At 44.6% G+C, this 22,371-nt stretch overlaps 1 protein-coding gene across 1 annotated transcript in view; it reads left to right on the top strand.

Annotated features, from left to right (window-relative positions):
* WWP1 (WW domain containing E3 ubiquitin protein ligase 1) overlaps positions 1 to 22,371 on the top strand; it is a 2,386,594-nt gene that overhangs the window by 2,363,244 nt on the left and 979 nt on the right. The window lies entirely within an intron of this gene.

Raw genomic sequence — 22,371 nt, forward strand, 5'->3', positions numbered from 1 at the left:
AACCACCTAGATTCAGTAGGCATTGGCCTTCAAAAAAATGGTCCTTTCCAGCCCCTTCCAGGCCTGCCCAGACAAGATCCAGGGTAAACAGACCATGCAGTCTACAGTCTCAGGGTATGCAGAGATCTAAACAATGGACTGCCCCCACCCCAAAAACAGGGAGTGGTAAGCTGCCTCCTATGGAAAAAGTTGACAATGACTTCTCAATTCTCCTTCCCAGCCCTGACCCACTGCTTGTGCCCCTAGGAGGAAAACTTGCCCTTCATGCAAAAAACTGGGTGTCCATTACTCAGGACCGCTGGGTCCTCAACATTGTATCCCAGGGGTACAAATTCTACTTCCATTCACTGCTAACCCCAAGCGGGTTTCCACACCTTCCTCCAAACCAGTGGGCAGAGGCTCAAAAGCAAGTATTTTCCCTGCTCAATATCAGAGCTATTCAACCTGTTCCAGTAGAACAAAGGGGTCAGGGTTTCTACTCCAGACTTTTCCTGGTGCCAAGAAAAGAGGGCTCTTGGCACCCAATCCTGGATCTTTTAGTTCTCAACACCTTTCTGGTGGTCCCAAAATTCAAAATGCTTACCCTGCAACAGCTTCTCCCTATGCTTGCCAAGGATGCCTGGTTAGTCACTCTAGACTTAAAAGAAGCTTATCTGCACATCCCCGTAAGGGATTCATGCAGGAAATATCTATGTTTCAGGGCAGACTCTATGCACTATCAGTTCTCTGCACTTCCGTTTGGCTTATCTACTGCGCCCAGAGTATTCACAAAGTGCCTGGCTCCAGCCATTGCATACAGCAGGCAGAGAAATATCCATATTTTCCCATACTTTGACGACTGCCTGATTCAGGACGACAGTCAGGACTTGCTACTTCAGCATCTGGCATTTGTAAAAAGCCTTCTCACTTCATTGGAGTACACATCAACGAAAAGAAATCAGAACTGGTACCCAGTCAAAAGATTGTATTCCTGGGAGCAAGCTTGGACACAATTTCCCAGATGGCATTTCTTACTTCAGAAAAAAAAAGGTCTATCTGAAAAACTACTTCAAACAAATGGCCACCAGAACCCAGCTATCTGCAAGAAAAATTCTGCAAGCCCTAGGGTTCATGGCCTCATATATTCTACTAATTCCATATGCAAGACTGCTTGGAAACTTCAATGGTACTTAAAAAGTCTTTGGTGCCAACATTCTCAGGACCTGGAAACAGTCATTCCTATCATACCTTGTCTACGGGCAGAGTTCCTTTGGTGGGCAGAAGCATGCAAACACAACAAGGGACTTCATTTCACTCAACCCCTCGCCGCCCAAACCCTGACAATAGATGCATCAGACTATGCATGGGGGGGGGGGGGGTTCACATGGCAGGCAAATGCATTCAGGGCCACTGGAGCCAAGGGCAGATTCTCTTGCACATCAATCATAGAGATGCTAGCTGTAAAGAATGCTCTGACAGCTTTCAGATACCTAATCCTTCCAGGGCAACTGCTGATAAAAACATACAACACCACAGTTATGTGGTACATAAGCAGGGGGGAACCCATTCTTACCCATCTGCAGGTTAGCCATGGCCATGTGGAACACAGCTTTGAGCAACCAAGTGTGTCTACAAGCTCAATTACTGCCAGGCAAACAAAATTCACTGGCAGATGACTTAAGCAGAAATCTCCTAGACCCACACGAGTGGAAATTGGATCCCAACAACTTCAACCTTCTGATCCAGAGGTGGGGGACACCAGAGGTAGACCTCTTTTCCTTCCCTGAGAACCACCAGTTAAGCAAATTCTGCACCAGGAACCCTCACAGCAGGGCCTGGAAGTTGGATGCCCTATCCTTTCAATGGGAATACCTCTCAAACTATGCCTTTCCCCCTCTGCCACTTCTCTCAAGAGTACTACTCAAGATAAAACAGGACAGGCCAGGGGCAATTCTTATTGCCCCAGACTGGCCACGCCAGCACTGGTACCCACTCCTATGCAGCCTGACTATGGTTCCACCCTGGCACCTACACCAGACTCCTACCCTGCTGTCTCAGCAGGAGGGACAGATTTTGCTCCACAATTGCAAATCCTAAACCTTGCAGCCTGGCTTATCCCTTGAATACCCCACCAGTAACCCTCAGCAAACAGGTGCTGGACGTCATTCTTGAAGCCAGAAGGCCAAGTACTAGGAAATCCTGAGCTGAAAAGTGGAAAAGATATTGCTCTTGGAATCAAGTCTAAAGGAAAAGACACATCAGTACCCTCCTTACCTCCAATCCTGGACTACCTAGCAGAACTACTACACAGTGGCCTATCCTTCTCCTCCATTAAAATTCATGCATCTGCCATCTCGGCTCATTATAATACTGAGCCACCTCTTTTTTTCTCACCCTCTCATCAAACAGTTCCTGAGAGGGGCTAACAACTTAAGGCCCCCAAGGATAACACCCTCCGCTGCCTGGGACCTTAACTTTGTACTGGAAAAGCTCACTTCCACCTTTTGAACCTGCTGCTTCAACAGAGGTAAAATTTCTCTCTTGGAAAACAGCCTTGCTTTTAGCCATAACTTCAGCTAGAAGAGTGTCTGAGCTGCAAGCACTAATGGCTGTGGAACCTTTCATTATTTTCCATGCTGACAGGGTTTCCCACAGGACTAGCCCATCCTTTATGCCTAAGGTGATGTCCAGTGTGGCTCTAAACCAATCCATCCATTTACCAACCTTCTTCCCTAACCCACAGAACAAAGGTGAAAGGCTCCTGCACTCTTTGGACGTGCACAGACAGCTTAGGTTCTACCTGGATAGGACTAAGCCTTTCAGAAAGTCTGACCAGCTGCTAGTCAGCTCTGCTACAGGGGCAGAGGGCAAGGCCACTTCGAAACAAACCATTTCCAAATAGATAGTACACTGCATCCATTTCTGCTACAAGCACCATGGAAAACCAACCCCTCGGGGGTACAGAACACATTCAACTAGGGCTACTTCTACCTCTACAGTATTTCTCAGGGGAGTCCCTACCAGGGACATTCTGGAAGCTGCAACCTAGAGTTCTGTGCACACCTTCAAGCATTACCACTTGCCTATCTTTTCCAAATCCAGGGCTGGATTTGCTACAGCAGTCTTGCTAGGCCTACTAGCCAACCCTAACACTTCTTGACTGCCTCCACCCTTCCTCAGCTTTGGGAATCAACCCAAGTGTGATGACTGCAACAGTGAAACATGACGAACATAGTACAGTTGTGTACACTTACCATAAATGTAGATGTTAGAGTGTATTCACTGTTGCAGTCGTGGTTTCCCTCCCTCTAGCCCCCTGGTTTTCTCTATATATCTACCTCTCCTCTCTGTGGCTATTCCTAAGGTCATTGGTATTTACTTTTTACTGGTGGTGTTCCCACCATATACTAGCTCCCTATTTGGGGCAAGAAAAACTGATGTAGTAGCATCGGCTGCCTGTTTTATACCCCTGACAACCTGACGTCATGGAAGAAGCGACAGCATCTGATGAAGAAATACTAAGACTCTGGTATTCGGGCCAAGTGAGGGCTACCTGCAGACAGATAACCCAAGTGTGATGACTGCAACAGTGAATACACTCGAACATCTACATTTATGGTAAGTGTATTCAATTCAGATAATGCAAGACTGAGTTTCCATGGATCATCAAACTACAAAGAACCAAGGACAAGGGGAACAAAGGAAAACTGTTATACAAAGAAAGAACTGTTATACATCAGACTCTGAGAAAAAATATCAGACTTTTTGGTATAAATATGAGTGCAACAGTAAACAAGCTTTGGGAATTTGCCATAGAGAGCTGACAGCATCTGTGTTGCATGCTTGTAGATCCAAAAGAAAAATGTAATAGTAAAAAAATGCGTATTAACTGAAGCAGTGTCTGTGTATTTATTGTACTTAGTACAATACAGTAGTAAGAGTCCTTGATCACAATAAGTAGTTAAATATACTTTGGTATGCTTGCATGTAAATGCAAGTAACAGCAAGAAACCAACAGAAGGCAGTATATAATTTTTCAATTTTCAGTATTTCTTTCAGAAGTGCGGTGTGTGTATATGTATTAGTAGACACTAGAGACTTGTCTTTATTGTTGTTACTCTGCTTTATTTTTATATTTTGAAAATAGAACTTGGATTTTTTTTAGCATTTAACATCAAATCACGTTTTATTACAAATTTCAATGTACTGCAGAGATTTTTACTCTGTGGCAAGAAAATGCATTTTAAATTGCTATTAAACATTATTTTATTGCAGTTTAATGTGATTAAAGTTGGTGGAGCTAAGTTTTAACACTGCTTTGGCACATTGGTTGCTTTGGTGTTTAGACTTTGTATACTAGAAATTATACAACGACCCCCCCATTAATATTCCAAACTGTGCACTCTGATTGGTCAGCATGCACATTGTAAATCAAAGACTTATACGAATGGAAAAAGGTCCAGTCGCTCAGACTTTTTCCATTAGTAGAAGTCTTTTTTTTTTTACAGCAACGGAGAACGCAAGATCTCCGTTGCTTTTTAGAAACTATCTCGCTATGTTAAAGGAGTTTACCATAGCGAGACAGCTTTAAAAAAAGTAACGGAGATCTTATTTCTCCATTGCTTTTTTAAAGCTGTCTCGCTATGTTAAATGGGTTTAACATAGTGAGACAGCTTTAAAAAAAGCAAAGGAGATTCTCCGTTGCTTTTTTTTAAAGCTGTCTCGCTTTGTTAAACTCCTTTAACATAGCAAGACAGTTTGTAAAAAGCAAAGGAGAATCTTGCTTTCTCCGTTGCTTCCACCCACAGCTCTGATGTACTGCATAAGCATACGCAGTACATCAGAACTGCCGCAGAATACCAGACAGCTGCGGAAGGGCAGCACAGAGGCATTATATAATACCATTATTTAAGAAAAGTAAGTATTTTTTTTTTCTTAAATAATGTCAATGTATAATAGCAATAACCCACTTCTGGGTGTGGGTATTGCTGGATTTACTCACAGTTGTTTTTGTTTGGTCTCTCGGGCTTTACCCTCATGACCAAACTACACCAACCCTGGGTAAATCCAGCATTACCCACACCCAGGCGTGGGTTATTGCTTAATTCTTCAATGTCTGTCAGTTGTAAAAGAATCATGAATACATTTCAAACTGTTTTGTAGTAGCAAGGTTTGGAGGAGTTTAGTTGATGTTCTTCGTTCCCCATTGCTGCAGTCCTTACTATTGGGTGTAGTCCGCTGTCCAGTCGGCCCGAATACCAGAGTATATGGCTGACGTCGGTCAGGGCGCATTAGACTGACGTCAGTACGTCAGGGTACTAATGCGCATGACCGACGTCATATCCTCAGTCTTTTTTGCCGCATGGTCCGATGCAGAAGCAGTTTTGCGAGTGCAGGTTGGCGTTCTGAAATATTTCCGAAACCGGAGTTTCAGACCGAAGCAGAGTTGGCTAAGTACCCGTTAGAACATTTTGGTTTTTCTTGCCTCAGTATTTAACCGGATGTCAGAAAAAGTGAATAACTGTATTTCTTGTGGGAAACAGATACCTCATAGGGATTATCATACCTTGTGTATACCTTGTTTAGGGCCTGAGCACGACGTTGTTGGTTGCCGCTCTTGTGCTAGGTTTAACAAACGCACTATTAAGAGGAGGTTAGACTGTGCCAGGTTAGTGTTTGGGAAGCGTTGCAATTATAAAATGCCGTCGGATGCTCCGACGCCGCCCAAGAAGCGCAAGGACAAAACAGCGAAGCCTAGGGTTGATGAACCGGCAGTCCCGGACGTCGGTTCTTTAGAAGGCTCAGTGGAGCCAGAGGTTTTGCCAGGAGTTTCCATGGAGTCTCAGGCAGAAACTTTACTGTTACAGGATGTGCCTTCTCAGGAGGTAGGCCAGGCTGAGGGGGTTTCTCAGGTAACTGTTCTTCCCTCTCTTCCCAAGGTAGTTAGAGCCTCTCCTTCTGTTGCCAAAACTTCTTTGAGAGGTAGGCCAAGTTCAGCGTCAGTGGGGGCTTCTCCTAGCATTTCGGGTTCTGTACCTAAGAAACATATGCTTAAAATGGCAGAAGATTTGATTACTATGATTAGAGGTTCTATGCCCCCTCCTGATAAGAGGCCTAGGGTGGAACCGGAGTTTGATAGTTTTGAACAGTGTTCAGAGGCTTCTGAGTCTTCTGCGGAAGATTTGCAGGAGTATCCTCCTTATTCTGATTCTGATGTGGATGATTCCACTCCTACAGCTTCTCCTCCTGAGGATTTCTCATTTTCAGAGACTCTGCATTCCATGAGGGAGCACTTTAAATGGGAAGGCCAGGATTACTCTGATTCCAGGAAAAGGCTTAGGGAATTCTTGTTTTACCCCAGCATAGGCCCTTAGCTATACCTCCTGTGTTGAATGTGGTGGAAGATGCTTTTGCAGAGGCTTCCCTGAACCCTGACTCTTTGCCTCCTGCTCCTGTTAAACCTGATAGGTATTATAGGGTGCCCGAAGCTCATAAGTATTTGTTTTAGAGTCCTAGGGCGGCCGCAGAAACTGTTTCTCAGGGGCCTAAAGGTGTTAAGGCCTCTGTGGTTAAAAATCCTGTTCCCACTGATAAAGAGGCAAGGGCTTTGGATAGGTGGGGAAAGAAAGTGTATACTTCTTCCACTCTAGCCATGAGAGCGTTGAATTGTCAGTTTCACATGCTAAAATATCAAAATTATCTCCTTTCACAATTGAAATCTAAGGTGGATGCTTTGGCGGAAGGTATTGAGTGTAAAGAGTTGCTGGATTTGGTTCATGTGTCTGAACAAGTGGGTAAGCATTCTTTGCAATGTGGTTTTGATGCTGTACAGGCCTCCTCGAGGGTGGCTGCCACTAGTTCTGTTCTTCGCAGGCATGCCTGGTTGAGGGATCAGAATTTAGCTGAGCATGTTAAGACAAGGATTTTGGATGCTCCTTTACAGTCTGATGTGTTGTTTGGTTCGCCTGTGGAAGCAGTTTTAAAGAAAATGGAGGACAAAGCTAAGTCTATGCAAACTGTTAAAGATTTTTTGCAGGTGCAGCCACCGAAGTTTAGTAGAAATTGGCCTGCTAAGGGGTGGACATATCCTGCTTATGATTCCCAGTCTAGGGGTAGGTCTAGACGTGGTAGGAGCAGGGCTCAAGGTTCTTTTAGGCCTAGAACAGGGAGTTCACCTGCTCAGACTTCTGGTGAGGGCAGGGGTCAGTCCTTTCGTAAACAGACCCAATGACCTGCCTTTTCAGCTGCCAGTAGATTCTCGTCTGGCAGCTCCTTTGGGAGGAAGACTGTCTCTTTTCAAAGAAAATTGGGATTTAATTACTCAAGACAGATGGGTGTTGGATATCATTCACCACGGTTACAGGTTTTATTTCCATACAATGACCCCTTTCAAAGGCATGCCAGACGTTCCTCCTCCACAAAGAAAAGAGGCTCACAAGCAAGTTTCTCAGTTACTCCAGATGGGGGCCATTCAGCCAGTCCCTGTATCAGAAAGGGGCCTAGGATTTTATTCTCGCCTGTTCCTAGTACCAAAGAAGGGGAACACGTGGAGACCAATTTTGGATTTATCTCTCCTCAACACTTATCTGGACATTCCCAAGTTCAAGATGTTGACGTTACAACAGCTTTTACCTCTGCTGGGCAAAGATCACTGGATGGTAACTTTAGATCTCAAGGAAGCTTACCTTCATGTGCCTATAAGGCTAAGTTGCAGGAAGTATCTGCGGTTTCGAGCTGGAAATTCTCATTATCAGTTCTCTGCATTGCCCTTTGGCTTATCTACTGCCCAGAGTATTCACAAAGGTTCTGGCTCCAGTGATAGCTTACTTCAGGCTACAAGGAATTCAAATCTATCCTTACTTGGACGACTGCCTGATTCTGGCTCAAGAAAAGGAAGACCTTCTACAGCATCTGGAATATGTTATAGCAGTGCTAAGATGCCTAGGGTATTCTGTGAACGAAATAAAGTCCAGTCTAGTACCCTCTCAAGACATGTGCTTTCTGGGTGTGAGACTGAATACAGCAGCCCAGATGGCCTTTTTAACCCCGGACAAACAAAAGAGTCTATCACTTTACTTCCATCAACTATCTCATCAGTCCGTGCTGACTGCAAGGACAGTCCTTCAAGCATTAGGGTTCATGGCATCTTGTATTCTGGTGCTTCCCAATGCCAAACTGCATATGAGGAAGCTACAATGGTATCTCAAAAATGTATGGACACAGCACTGCCAGGATTTGGACACTGTCATTCAAATAATACCTTGCCTTCAAAAAGAATTTTTGTGGTGGGCTCAGGAATGTCACCTAAACAAGGGACTCTCTGTGACCCGGCCAGAGGCGAGTCAGATTTTAACGACAGATGCCTCGGACATTGCTTGGGGAGCTCATCTAAATGGAAAGTGGATACAAGACAAGTGGCCTGCCAGACTACAGCATCTACATATCAACATGAAGGAGATGTTAGCAGTCCAGTTTGCATTAATGGCTTTCAAGGAGTTACTTCTTCCAGGGCAGGTGTTGATTCTAACAGACAACACAACTGTCATGTGGTACATCAACAAGCAAGGGGAACACATTCTTATCCTCTATGCAGGCAAGCAATGATTTTATGGGAGACTGCGCTAAGCTTGCAACTAACTCTTCAGGCAAGGTTTCTGCCAGGAGCACAGAACTCCTTAGCAGATGTGTTAAGCAGACAAATCATGGATCCCCACGAGTGGAAACTGGATCTTCATGTATTTCAGAAATTGACAGTGTCATGGGAACTCCAGACATAGATCTGTTCGCTTCTCCACTAAACCACCAGCTGCCAAAGTATTGCACAAAGGGGTTTCATCACACAGCTTGGAAAGTGGATGCTCTGTCTTTCAGTTGGAAAAACCTTCATGTGTATGCCTTTCCACCTCTGCCTCTTCTTCCAAAGGTACTATTAAAGGTCAGACAAGACAGGCCAAGGATGATTTTGATAGCTCCAGATTGGCCTCGGCAACACTGGTACCCACTACTACGGAGTCTGGTAAAGAAGCCTCCATGGCCTTTACCTCTGATTCCTCATCTGTTATCTCAGAAGGACGGTCATCTGCTCAATGTCAAGCTTCACTCTCTTCATCTAACAGCCTGGCATATTCTGTGTTGAAACACAGCAGGTCTCAACTTCCTCAACAAGTTTTAAATGTGATTATGGAAGCTAGAAGACCTAGTACAAGGAAAGTGTACGCAGAAAAATGGAAGAGATTTTTATTTTGGAGTACAGCAAAGAATTTGGAGATTTCTGAGCCTAATTTGAGTGTGGCTCTTCAATATCTTACTGAGTTATTGGACAAAGGTTTGTCCTTCTCTTCCATTAAGATTCATGCTGCAGCAATTTCAGCTCACTATGATTGTGACCCACCATTGTTTTCGCATCCTTTGTTCAAGCAGTTTCTTAGAGGGGCAAAGAATATAAGACCCCCACGAAGAGCTCCTACTCCTGCTTGGGATCTCAATTTTGTGTTGGAAAAACTTACTCTACAACCTTTTGAGCCTGCGGCTACTGCTGAATTGAAATACTTGTCATGGAAGACTGCTTTTCTGTTGGCTATTACTTCTGCAAGAAGGGTGTCTGAGTTGCAGGCCCTTATGGCAGTAGAGCCCTTTTTGATTTTCCATAAGGATAGGGTATCATTACGTACTAATCCTTCCTTTATGCCTAAGGTGGTTTCTAGTGTGGCTTTAAACCAAACTATTCATTTGCCTACTTTTTATGCAGACCACCAAAATAAAGGGGAAAAGATTTTGCACACTTTAGATGTACACAGGCAATTGCGTTATTATTTAAGCAGGACTAAGGATTTTAGGCAGTCTCAGCAGTTGTTTGTTTCTTTTGCTTTGAGTTCAGGGCAAGCCTGTGTCAAAACAAACTATTTCTAGGTGGATTGGCTTTTGCATTGCATTTTGTTATTCCCATCATGGCAAGGAGATTCCAGCTGGGATTAGGCCTCATTCCACTAGGGCTACTGCCACTTCAACAGCATTTCTAAGGGGTGGCAACTAAGGATATTTTGGAAGCAGCTACTTGGAGTTCAGTGCATACTTTCTCTAAGCATTATCACCTTCCTATCTACTCTAAGTCTAGGGCTGGTTTTGCCACAGCTGTTTTGCAAGGCATGTTGTCAGCTCCTGCTTCTTTATGATTTGCCAGCCTCCCTTACCTCTGCTTTGGGATTCTACCCAATAGTAAGGACTGCAGCAATGGGGAACGAAGAACATAGTACAGTTTTGTACCTACCATAAATGTAGATGTTCGAGGATCCCCATTGCTGCAGTCCAATTTACCCTCCCTCCTTCCCCTCTGTGTTTAGGGGTGGTTGTGTAGGTGAGGTTACATGCTGATATTTTTGTATATATTCTTGTATATATTGTACATATTTTTGGTGCAGGTATTTTGGGCCTTGTCTTTTTAGGGTCTTCTGACATCTGGGGCAAGAAAAGACTGAGGATATGACGTCGGTCATGCGCATTAGTACCCTGACGTACTGACGTCAGTCTAATGCGCCCTGACCGACGTCAGCCATATACTCTGGTATTCGGGCCGACTGGACAGCGGACTACACCCAATAGTAAGGACTGCAGCAATGGGGATCCTCGAACATCTACATTTATGGTAGGTACAAAACTGTACTTTTGGGGACATTCAGTAATCACTTAAAATTGCTAGTAGTAAGTGATACATTATCCAGTACTGTCAGTTTATTATTATGGATGGTGTTCTCTCCCCTGACTCGATGGGTCTTAACTCGGGTACCACCCTCCAATCAAATCTGGTTGCATCTAAAAAGAAAAAAAAGAAAAAATATGCTTCAGCCTATAGTTAGTGATTTTGTTGGGGCCACTGCTCGACCCACAGACCAAGACTTACCTTTTGCCCCATGTCCCTGTAGCCTAGCTTTGCTGGCCACTACGGAACTGGGGGTTAGACACATTCTCTGGGGCTGTTCCAGTACCTGATACGAATGTGGGAGAGCCAAACTCTTTAGGTGCAGGAGTAGTCTGGGGTAGGAAATCCCTAACCAGACATAATGCTGTGTACCCAGATATTTTATCTAGTAGCGAAGTTCACAAGAAAAAGAAACGGAAGCTTCATCAAACAGATGAGAATCAGATTATAGCTGTTGAAAGAGCTGATGTGGTTTCCTTGGCTAAGAGTGTTCTGCAGACACCTTATTCTGTTGGTTGTTCCCATACTTGGCTATATTTCTAGTTTGGCTAGAAAATTTTGTGTTTCAGAGAATGATGAGGAATCTATCTGATAGACGACGGTGATTTCCTAGCTGACACCGAGTCCAGTAATACTGATTCTTTGAAAGGTGAACCTGAGCTTAAGTCCAATCAAGTGTTCAGGTGTCCTCGGATGATTGCTAGATTTAGTGATGTTTTTGCTTAGGAGCAGTCTATCCCAGAGCTAAACTGGAGTATATGACCATATAGAGGTTGAGATGCCCAGTTCTGTGGCTATTCCCTCCTCTCTTACAGGCCTTGTAAGATGTTTATAAAGTTGTCTTCAGGACACCAGTATCTACTCTAGCAGTCCATAAAAGCTCTCTGAGAAAATGTAGGTTCCCATCAGAGATGACGGGTTTCTCTCTTCATTTGATTGCTGACCCAGCTGCTTCCTCGTGTAATATGTATTTGGCTTCATCTAATCCATTAACTCCTAGTCAAGATGGAAAATGATTTTATCTTCAGGGCAAAAGGATGTCTCTTTCCTGTAATCTAGCCTTTAGAATGTTAAATTATCAAGGCTATGTGGGGAAATTTATTGTACAGTGTGCAAACAGTTTGAATGATTTTGCTTCTTCATTACCTGCAGAGCAGAAAAGTGTTATATTGATTAAATTGTTTCAGCCTTTGAAATATGCTTTGAGTGGTATGCTTGAATGTACCGCTACAGTCTCGAGAAATGCTGTTTCTTTTGTATTAAAACTGTATGCTCAGTTACGTAATCATAATTTCTGTGATTTAAAATGCAAAATTTTGAATGTACCTGTAAGTTCTAAATTGGTGTTTAGATCCTCTGTTACAGAGAGTCGCAAACACTGGGATGACAGAAGCAAATTAATGTATGAGGTATCTAGGATGTTTCATGTACCCAAGTTCTCCCCAAACAAGGTGTCTTCCTTCATGGGTCTGAAAAACAAAAAATCTCAGCCAAACAAAAGCCTGTGACCCAAACAGAAGTGGCAGAAGGATAATTCTTTGAAACCAAACAAGAGAGGTTGCTTTCCAAAAAAGGATCAACCCCTTATGAGGGAATGACTGTGCCAGTCACAGAGCACTTCTTCTTTCCCCAGGCTCTTTCTGAACCCTGCAGCATGGCTGCAAGTTAGTCTTTGACAAATGGTTTCTGAGAATAATTCTGGAAGGCTACACTTTCCTCCGCACCTGTCAGACCAGACGGAGCTTGTGTCCTCCAATGCTTCAGAAGCAGGTAATAGTACTAGTGCCTGCACCTGCAATACACAAAAGCAAAGGATTTTACTCCAGAATCTTTCTAGTACCAAAACAGTAACACTCCAGGAGGCCAGTTCTAGATCTGTTCTTTCTAAACACCTTTGTAAAAGTTCCGAAATTAAAAAATGCTTACCTTACAGCTGGTCCTAGCATTTTTTTCCAGACTACTGTTTCATGGTGACTGTAGATCTCAAGGATGCTGCTTATATTCCTGCTTCTCCCAGTTTCAGGAATTTTTTTGAGATTTGATGCATCTGGCTTATCCATTTTCTGCCTTACCCTTTGGGTTATGTACTGCACCTTGAGTGTTTACAGTGTGTCTGGCCCCTGTGGTTGCCTTTTGCAGAAATGTAGACATCCATATTTTTCCTTATTTAGATGACTTGCTGATTTATGCAGATTCTGTATGCAGGTACCTGGAATCCTTAGACAAGGTTGCACACCTTTGCCACCTGGGCTTCAAACTGAACATTCAGAAGTCCTTCCTCACATCCTGTCATTAAATTGCTTTCCTGGGGTGTTGGATAGACTCAGTAAAAAAGATGGCCTTCCTGCCAGAAGACAATGTCCTGACTTAAAAGGGCATTTTCTTGGATTTTTTTTTTCTTCTAGATGTCTCAGTAAGAGAGTTCCTCAAAATTCTAGGCCTCATGATATGAATGATCCTCACAATACTACTAGCCAAACTACACATGAGAAAAATTCAGTGGTGCTTGAACTGTTGAACCCAGCACCTTCATCCCTTTGATTTCCAGGTACCAGTACTGGGCTTTGTGAAACGGGAGCTGCAGTGGTGGAGGGATCAATTGTCTCTGAATCCAGGACTACCGTTCTCTTTTCAGAGCTTAGTCCAATATGTCCAGACAGACCCTTCAGATTTTGCATGGGGAGCAGTGTCCATGGAAGTTCAATTTCATGGCTTGTGGGGTCCTCAGGACACGCTAAAGCACATAAACATAAAACAGATATTTGCAGTAATTCATGCCTTAAGAGTTATTCACGTGTGGACTCTTAGTTCTCTTCTAGTGGTCACAGACAAAACTACTGTGATGTGATATCTGAAAAAGCAAGGGGGTATAAGATCAGTACCATCTTTCTAGTTGGCAGCGATGGCATGAGAGCTAACTCTGCACTATTCTGTCTTTCTTCAGGTCTTGCACATTCTATCACAACAAAACACAGTGACAGACAGACTAAGCAGATCCTGGACAGACCCTCATGAGTGGAAGCTCCTTGTCTTCCAGGATTTGATCCAGATGTGGGAAACACCTCAAGTAGATCTGGTTGCCTCCTTTCAAAACAGACAACTGAAAAAAATCTGTTCAATACATTTTTACAGCCATGTTTGGAAGATACTGATTCCCATGGTTGGGAATGTTCTTTTATTTCCAATGATTCTCAAGATACTTCTAAAGGTTCAGAAAGAAATACCCAAGATCATTGTAATAACCCCCTTTTGGCCCAGGCAGAGTTGGTTCCCCTTTTAATGGAATTGGCCAAGAGCAGTTAACCACAAGTTTCCTCACAGACTGGATGTACTCACACAGCATAGGGGTGGATGGTGAACCTAACTTAGAGCAACTGCAACTGACAGCCTGGATGATTCTATTTTGATACCTTTTAGACACTTGTTCCATGAAGATGTGCAGGAGTGGGAAGCAGGACGATTCGACTCCAACGCAATTGTATATATTTTCATGTTTAAATTTACATTTATTGTCTATGGGAATAGCTAGTGGACAGTTTGACCCTGGATGATCTGACCCCAAACTATTTGACTCCAATTATATAAAAAAAGTTTTTTAACGTTTATAAATAAAGTTTATTGCTTAATATTTAAATCATGACTTTTTTCCACTGGAATATAATATATTTAATTTTTTATATGTAAATGTTAATTTATTTAACATTTTATTTAGTTTGTAAATATAATTAATTAAATTAATAGTTTTTAACTTATTTTAAAGCCAATAATGTTAAGTTGTCAATCTCGCCTTCATTCTTGCTGGATGGGTTCGGAGCCGATCCTCGGCTCCGACTCGGCCAATACTAAAAGCTCGAGAGCTAATTCCACCGGCTCGAGGCTGCCCTATATCCCACAATGCTAGGCGGTAACTACTCAGATCTCGTTTGCCGCTATAGCTGACGAGGTGCTCTTCTACCGGCTCAGGCAGGTTAGTTTAACTTTTACCTTTCAGGTACTTCTAAAACCCCCTTTTTGTTGTTCATATCTTAGCCCTTTTAGTTTAATTTAAATTTAGATCTCTCGACCCCTTTTTGTCGAGTCCTTTACCTTCTCCCCTTATCTTGTAGGCCTTCGGCCCTTCCCTTCCCCCAGTCCTTCAGTGACTAGTTTAGTTTTCTTTTTTGTCAGTAAGGGCTTGTGTGTGTGTGTCTGTGGCTTTTTAGCCTTTAGTTAATTGTTGATTATTAGCTAAATTTAAAATAACTCTTTTATACAGGGTGTGTCTGTGGTGTTTTTTTTGCTGTTGTCAGGCACTTTCCCTACAATGTCTAAGGAAAAGGTCTCAGGCTTCAAGAAGTGTGACTCGTGCTGTCAGAAAATGTCTCTGACAGACGGTCACACTTCTTGTGTGTATTGCCTGGGACCTGTGCACCTGCAGGACTCATGTGCTGTCTGCCATGGTTTCAGCCCTCGAGTCCTGCAGGAGCGCAAGAACAAACTCATTCTAAGGGGTTTGTTAAAGCCTGAAGGCCCCCCGACTCAGTCTAGTTCGGGAAAACCTTTGAAGGCTTCAAAACAGTCGACTCCTGCTCCTGAGTCGACTGTAGTAATGTCGAAGCAGGCTCCGACATCGGCTCCAGCCAGAGCCGATGGTTTTGGGCCTCAAACTATTACCTCGGCTCCAGCTGGAGCCGAGGCTGTTAAGTCTTCATCGGCTCCGATACTATCGGAGCCACATTCTAAAAAGAGATCGAGATCCCCTTCTATAGGATCTACTCTTACTATTACTTCGGCTCCGGCTGGAGCCGAAGCTAGTAAGTCCCCATCGGCTCCGATACCATTATCGGAGCCATTTCACAGAAAGAGATCCAGGTCCCCCTCAATTGGTTCTGTACACTCGGCACCAGGATCTCCTCTACTTTCGGAGCGGAGTCACAAATCACATTCCTCTCGGTCTTCCAGGTTGTCAGACCATGATTTGCAGAGGGTGGTGAGTAGACTTCTTAAGTCCGAGGAACTGGCCCAAATGCTCCATAGCCCGACTCATCAGTCGTTGGCTATTGCCGTCCCTCATTACATTCCTCCTCCGACTCCTTCGAGTTCGGAGCCAAGGCTTGTTGGAGCCATCACTGTCGGTGCATCGGATCCGATACCATCTTTTTCGGCTCCGTCGTCTGCTCCGGTCTCCTCTTTGGAGGGATCTCGGTGCCGGGCTTCCCTCGTCGGCTCCGAGGGGGCGAGTGGCATCGGACCCTTGTCCGACCCCGCTCTCCCTCTCGGGACTTCGGCGCTGGTGAGTTCGGCTCCGACATCGGCTTCAGAGCCATCTCTGTCGGTGCCGGGAGGGGTCCTTGTCTCTTCGGAGCGAGGGCCTCGGACCTTGCCTGACAGGGATGCCTTCGAGGTCATGCGGAGCGTGCTAGAACTGGGTTCTGCCCCGCAGTCGATTCCCTCAGCTCCTCCTACTACAGTGCCTGCGGAGATTTCTGCTCACCCCCTTGTCTCACACCGTGGAGAACCAACTCCTCAAGTTTCCCCATTGGGAATTTCCTCCTCTTCCGAGGTTTCTCCTGACCCTGCAGGAGATCCCCCTAGGAAGAGGCAGTGCAAGAGGAAGCACATTGACTCCCCTGAGTCTATCACCTCTGACACTGACTTGGAGGAATCCGAAGGGTCCCCCCATTCCCCCTCTGAGGATGTCTCCTTTGCGGACATCCTAGAAATACTCAAACAGAGGGGAAATTGGCCAGCCCTTAACCCTTCGGAGCATGAGTCAGTGTATCTTGAGGCTTTTGGTTCTCGCCCTTCTACCTCCTGGGTGTCCCCTCCCTTTGACCCCCTTATGGAAGTGGTGGCAAGGAAGGCTTGGACGGCTCCTGACTCAGTGGAACCCACCCCTAGGAGACCATCCAAATTTATCACTGCTCCCTCAGATAAACAGTTTCTATCCAAAGGTGTCCCGGTTGATGCCATGGTGGTGGCTGCGGCCACAAAGAAGGAATTAGCTGATCCTTCTGTTCCTGTCCATCCTCCCAATAAAGAATCTAGGACCATGGACAGATACAGCAAGCGGATGTTTTCGTCAGCGACCTTTTCTATGCGGTCGCTGAACTACTTATGCCACTTCACTCGTCTCCAAAGAGATTTACTCAAGGATATGGGTGAACTGATGAAGGATCCTACAGCTGAGGGGTTCAAAGACACTATGAACTCCCAGTTGGCAACCCTAAATTCAATTGTGAACTCCTCCATGCGACTGGTTTCATACGCAGCAGATGGAGCGAGTAGATCTGCAGGCACAGGCATTGCCTTACGAAGGCATGCCTGGATGCGTCTGTGCAACTTTGCGGACCCTTTCAAGGCATCTTTCACCAATTCCCCCTTTGACGGATCATCTTTGTTTGGTCCACAGGTGAAGGATACATTGACCAGGTGCGAGGTGGAAGGTAAGACTCTCTCTGCCGTATGAGTCCGTTTTTCCACCCCTTCTAGACCCTATCCCAAAGGTCAGAGGGGAGGGAAGATGTGGTTCCGGAAACAATCTCGGGGAGTCTCATCTGACGCACAAGGCCGATTCCCCTCTAGAGGCAGAGAGGGGAATAATACTAGACGCTGCCCCAGAGGCAGAGGAGGTCCGCAAAACCAGGGTAGCAGAGAGGTGTTCTCTGACAAACCCTTTCGGCACCCCTGAGGGGCTGCCCGGCTGTCCACCTTCGGAGGCAGTCGGGGGAAGATTATCACTGTACCCAGAAGCCTGGCTTTCCCTAACTCAAGACAAATGGGTACAGTCGATCATATCCGAGGGTTACAAAATTCCCTTTATTCACATTCCAACTCAACCAAAAAAATCCCTTCCAGATGTTCCACCCGGTCTAAGGGAAAAAGCAGCATTGGAAGTCTCAAAGCTGCTATTAAAAAGAGTCATCCAACCAGTCCCAGCAGACCAGCAAGGATCCGGAATCTACTCCAAATTCTTTTTGGTACCAAAAAAAACAGGGGACTGGAGGCCCATTCTAGATCTCAGTCACTTAAACAAGTTTGTCAAGAAAACAAAATTCCGGATGGTCACGCTACAGTCCATCCTACCCTTCTTGGGTCAGGACAATTGGATGTGCTCGATAGATCTTCAGGATGCGTACTACCACATCAAAATGAACCGACGCTCCAGGAGATATCTCCGCTTCAGGCTGGGAGCCAGTCACTACCAGTTCAGAGCCCTGCCCTTTGGTCCCACTACAGCCCCCCCGAGTGTTCACCAAATGCATGGCAGTGGTCACGGCTCACTTCAGGCGCCAGGGATTCCAGGTGTTTCCATATCTGGACGATTGGCTCCTTACGGCCACCACCAGGCATCAGCTTCTACTATCCAGGAATTTCACCATGCAAACCTGTCAAGCTCTAGGCATCTCAATAAATTTCGAAAAATCTGCCTTGTCATCTTGTCAGTCCATTACTTTCATAGGCGCCAAATTAGATACACAAACTCTTTCAGCAACACTCACAGAGCAGAGGGTTTTAGACATTCGGAACCAAGTATCCCTTCTGTTGCAATTGGTCAAAGTCAAAGCCAGATTAGTGTTAAAGGTACTAGGACTCATGGCAGCAGCTATTCCCCTTCTCCCCTTAGCTCGCTTTTACATGAGGATCCTCCAGTGGATGCTCTTTACCCAGTGGTCCTTTCAACGACTCCCAATGTCCCATACCATACTGATAACTCAAGTATGCAAGAATCAACTATCTTCGTGGGTCACGTCACCTCAACTTCTCCAAGGAAGACCCTTCACTCTCCCCCCTCCAGTTGCCACGTTGACAACAGATGCCTCCCTGATCGGGTGGGGGGGCATTATCAGGGCAGGACAGTCCAGGGCACGTGGCAACCCTTCGAATGCCACTTGCACATAAATGTCCTAGAGATGAGAGCAGTGCTTTTAGCGTTGCAAGCCTTTCACGACTCTCTTCCCAAAGGGACTATTGCAATCCAAACGGACAACATGTCCGTGGTGTGGTACATCAACAAACAAGGCGGAACCAGATCATACCCTTTATGTCGAGAAGCACTCAGACTTTGGCAATGGGCGATCTCTTCTCAACGTTTTCTGATAGCGACGCATATCCCCGGGAAATCCAACGTCATTGCAGACAGGTTGAGCAGAGCAATTCTCATGCCACACGAGTGGTCTCTAAAGACATCAGTTCTAGAAGAGGTATTTCTAAGATGGGGCCATCCTTGCTGCGATCTTTTTGCTACTCCCCAAAACAGCAAGTGTCAAGACTTCTTCACGCTCTTCCCGTTACCAGGCCTTCCCACCAGAGACGCTCTAGTCCACGATTGGCCCCGGGGACTTCTGTATGCCTTTCCCCCCTTTCCACTGATACCTCAACTAATTCAGAAAGCCATCGCCTTGAGAGTGACTATGATCCTCATTGCCCCTTACTGGTCTCGACAGATATGGTTCCCCTTTCTTCATCGTTACCTTTTGGAGCAGCCTTGGCATCTGGACCCAGTACCAGCTCTCATTACCCATCAGTCGGGTCAGCTGCACCAATCTCTGTCTTCCCTAAACCTCACAGCATGGTTTCTCCAATTCCTACCTTAGCCAGGCTTCCCTCAATATCTCGCTCGGTCCGAGATATATTGATAGCCTCTCATAAATCCTCTACCCGGAAGATTTATACTAGTAAATGGAAACGTTTTTCCCTTTGGGCATCATCGAAAAACATTGATCCTTTTACTGCACCTATCCAGTCCATTTTAGACTTCCTGACGGAACTATTTCATTTAGGATCTTCTGCATCATTAGAGTTCAGTTGGCTGCCATTTCAAATTTTCATGTGGGTGTTTCAGAATCCAGCATTATGGCTCACAAACTTTGTAAGGCCTTCTTAAGAGGTATATTTCTTCTCAAACCTCCGATCAAAGACCCTCCGCCTCAATGGGATTTAAACTTGGTTCTGGCGTCTTTAATTCTTCCCCCCTTCGAACCAGCGGCTTCATGTTCTCTGAAATTGCTTTCCTGGAAGACACTTTTTCTGGTAGCTATAACTTCAGCGAAAAGAGTATCAGAACTCTAAGCCCTCTGCAGTCGTCCTCCTTACCTAGTTTTTCACAAAGACAGAGTATCTCTCCGGACGAACCCATCCTTTTTACCAAAAATCTCTTCTCAAATTAACCTAAACCAGATTATTGATCTCCCCGTTTTTTTCCCTAACTATTCAAATAGATCAGAGCAAAAGCTGCATTTTTTGGATGTTCATCGCCAACTGAGATATTACTTAGACAGAACTAAACAACTCAGGAAATCTGATCAATTGTTTCTGTCATATGCAGAAGGAAGATTGGGCCTTCCAGTTACCAAAGTATCTCTGTCTAGATGGCTCACTTCTACAATTCCTTTCATCTATGAGATCAGACATCAAAAATTACCCTCAAGACCTAGAGCTCATTCAACCAGGGCATTAGCTACATCCATAGCCTTTCAGGACAGATTGCCAATAGACTCAATCTGTGCAGCAGCCACATGGGCTTCTCCTCATACATTCATTTCACATTACAAATTGGACATGGTTTCCAGAAGCCGTGCCAATTTTGGTTCCACTGTTCTCAAGAGTCTGTTCCGATAGACCACTCGGGATAAGGTGCTAGGGACGCGGTCCCATCCAGCAAGAATGAAGGCGAGATTGACAACTTAACATTAAGAAGTTATGTACCTACCATAACGTTCCATGTTAGTTGTCTTCTTCTCGCCTTCTTTCTTGCGTCCCTCCCTCCTTCCCCCAAGCCTGGACAGACCGACCGGAATTCTTTGTGTTTCTTCTTCTGAAATTTGTTACTCCATTTTTGGAGACTAATATTGCTTGGTATAGCTACCAAATGAGATCTGAGTAGTTACCGCCTAGCATTGTGGGATATAGGGGAGCCTCGAGCCGGTGGAATTAGCTCTCGAGCTTTTAGTATTGGCCGAGTCGGAGCCGAGGATCGGCTCCGAACCCATCCAGCAAGAAAGAAGGCGAGAAGAAGACAACTAACATGGAACGTTATGGTAGGTACATAACTTCTTATTATTTGACATCGCAAACGTTAATATTTTAAATTAATATATGTATTTCGAATGCAAATGTTTTAAACAGTTATATATCCTCATGACTTCTTTTTTTACTTTTTTTTTTTTGAGGTAATTTTTGACATTTGTTCAGTAACTGTGGATGCGCGACCTGTATATAACATTTTTTTTCTTTATGTCAAAATGTCTCTGGTTTATTTTTTTCTTGCCTTACCAATTCAATGGGGTCAAACTGTTCCATACCCGCAGCAGGTGTTTAAGGAGGCAAGAAAACTTGCAACTAGAAAATCTTATGTTTGCAAGTGGAATGTGTTTCTTGGTGGTACCTAGCCACAGGGTTTTGACCCCTCTGGTCTTAAAATATTTTTTGTGAGCTACTTGGAGATGGCTTGTCATATGCTTCTGTCAAAGTGTCTCTTGATTTAATCTCTGCTTGTCTGCCCATGGATGCCCCTCTTTCTCTCTCTCTCTCTCTATATATATATATATATATATATATATCTGTGGGCATGCAGTTTATGAAAGAAGTGTTGCACATTAGTCCCCCTTGAAAGCAAATTCTTCTTCCCTGGGATCTCAACTTTGCTCTTGAAAAATTGACCTTACCTTCTTTTGCATCTGCCTTTCAGACTTTTTCATAGTTCATTACTTGGAAGACTGTTAAAATCATTGCTCAGACATCTGGAAGGTGAGCCTTTAAACTGTAAGCTGTCATTGCGGGCCAACCCTGTGTGATTTTTCACAAGGATGAGGTTGTATTAAACACTAATCCATCATTCATACCTAGAGTTGTTTCAGATTTTACCTTGAATCAAGCCTTCATTCTCCCAGTGTTCTATCATAATGCAAAAAGCAAGGGAGAAACTACTTTGGATCCACACATCTGGTACTGCCGTGACAAAACAAAGTCCTTTAAGAATATTAAACAGCTGTTTATCTCCTATATGGAGGCTAAGAAAGATCAACCTGTCCCTAAGCAAATTATTGCATGATGGTTGTCCTCTGCCAATGTTTTCTGTTACTGCTACCATGGCAAATCTCTTCCAAGCAAGTTTAAGCCTCACTGGATTAGGGCTTTATCCTTTTCTATGGCATATTGGAAAAGGGTGGACTTGAGAAGCATTTTAGAGGCAGCAACCTTGGTCCTGTGTTCATACATTCACAAAGCACTACAAACTGGGTTAATTTCCATGGTCCAGAGCTGGTTTTGGTAGGACCATTCACCAGGGGCTGTTGGATCCTTATCCTTCCATCTCCTAGGTATGGTAAGCTTTGGGAATCTACCCAAAATACCACTGAGGCAGTGGGAATGATAAACATAGTTCAGTTATGCAAGTCTTGCTTGTTCGAATTCCTGACTGCCTTAGTGGCAGCATCCCCCCCCCCCCCCCCCCCCCCGGCCAGATGCATAGCTGAGGTGGGTTTCAACCTCTTTGATTTAGTTGTTGGATATGGTTTTTAAATACCATTGTGATTTGGCTGCAGATTTACTCTTGCTAGATGATTCTGGCTTCAGGTACTTTTCTTTCCTGCTTTGTGGAAGTGAAAAAGCTTGAACACTCGCTCTCTCTGACATCTGTAGGCTTCTCTGTCAAGATATGCTCAGCCAATCAGCTGCCACAGGAAGAGAGAAGGAGGGAGTCTGAGCTTTTGAGA

This window comes from Protopterus annectens, chromosome 3.part0 (genome assembly GCF_019279795.1).
Source record: "Protopterus annectens isolate FY-2018-M chromosome 3.part0, PAN1.0, whole genome shotgun sequence".
NCBI classification, from domain to species: Eukaryota; Metazoa; Chordata; order Ceratodontiformes; family Protopteridae; genus Protopterus; species Protopterus annectens.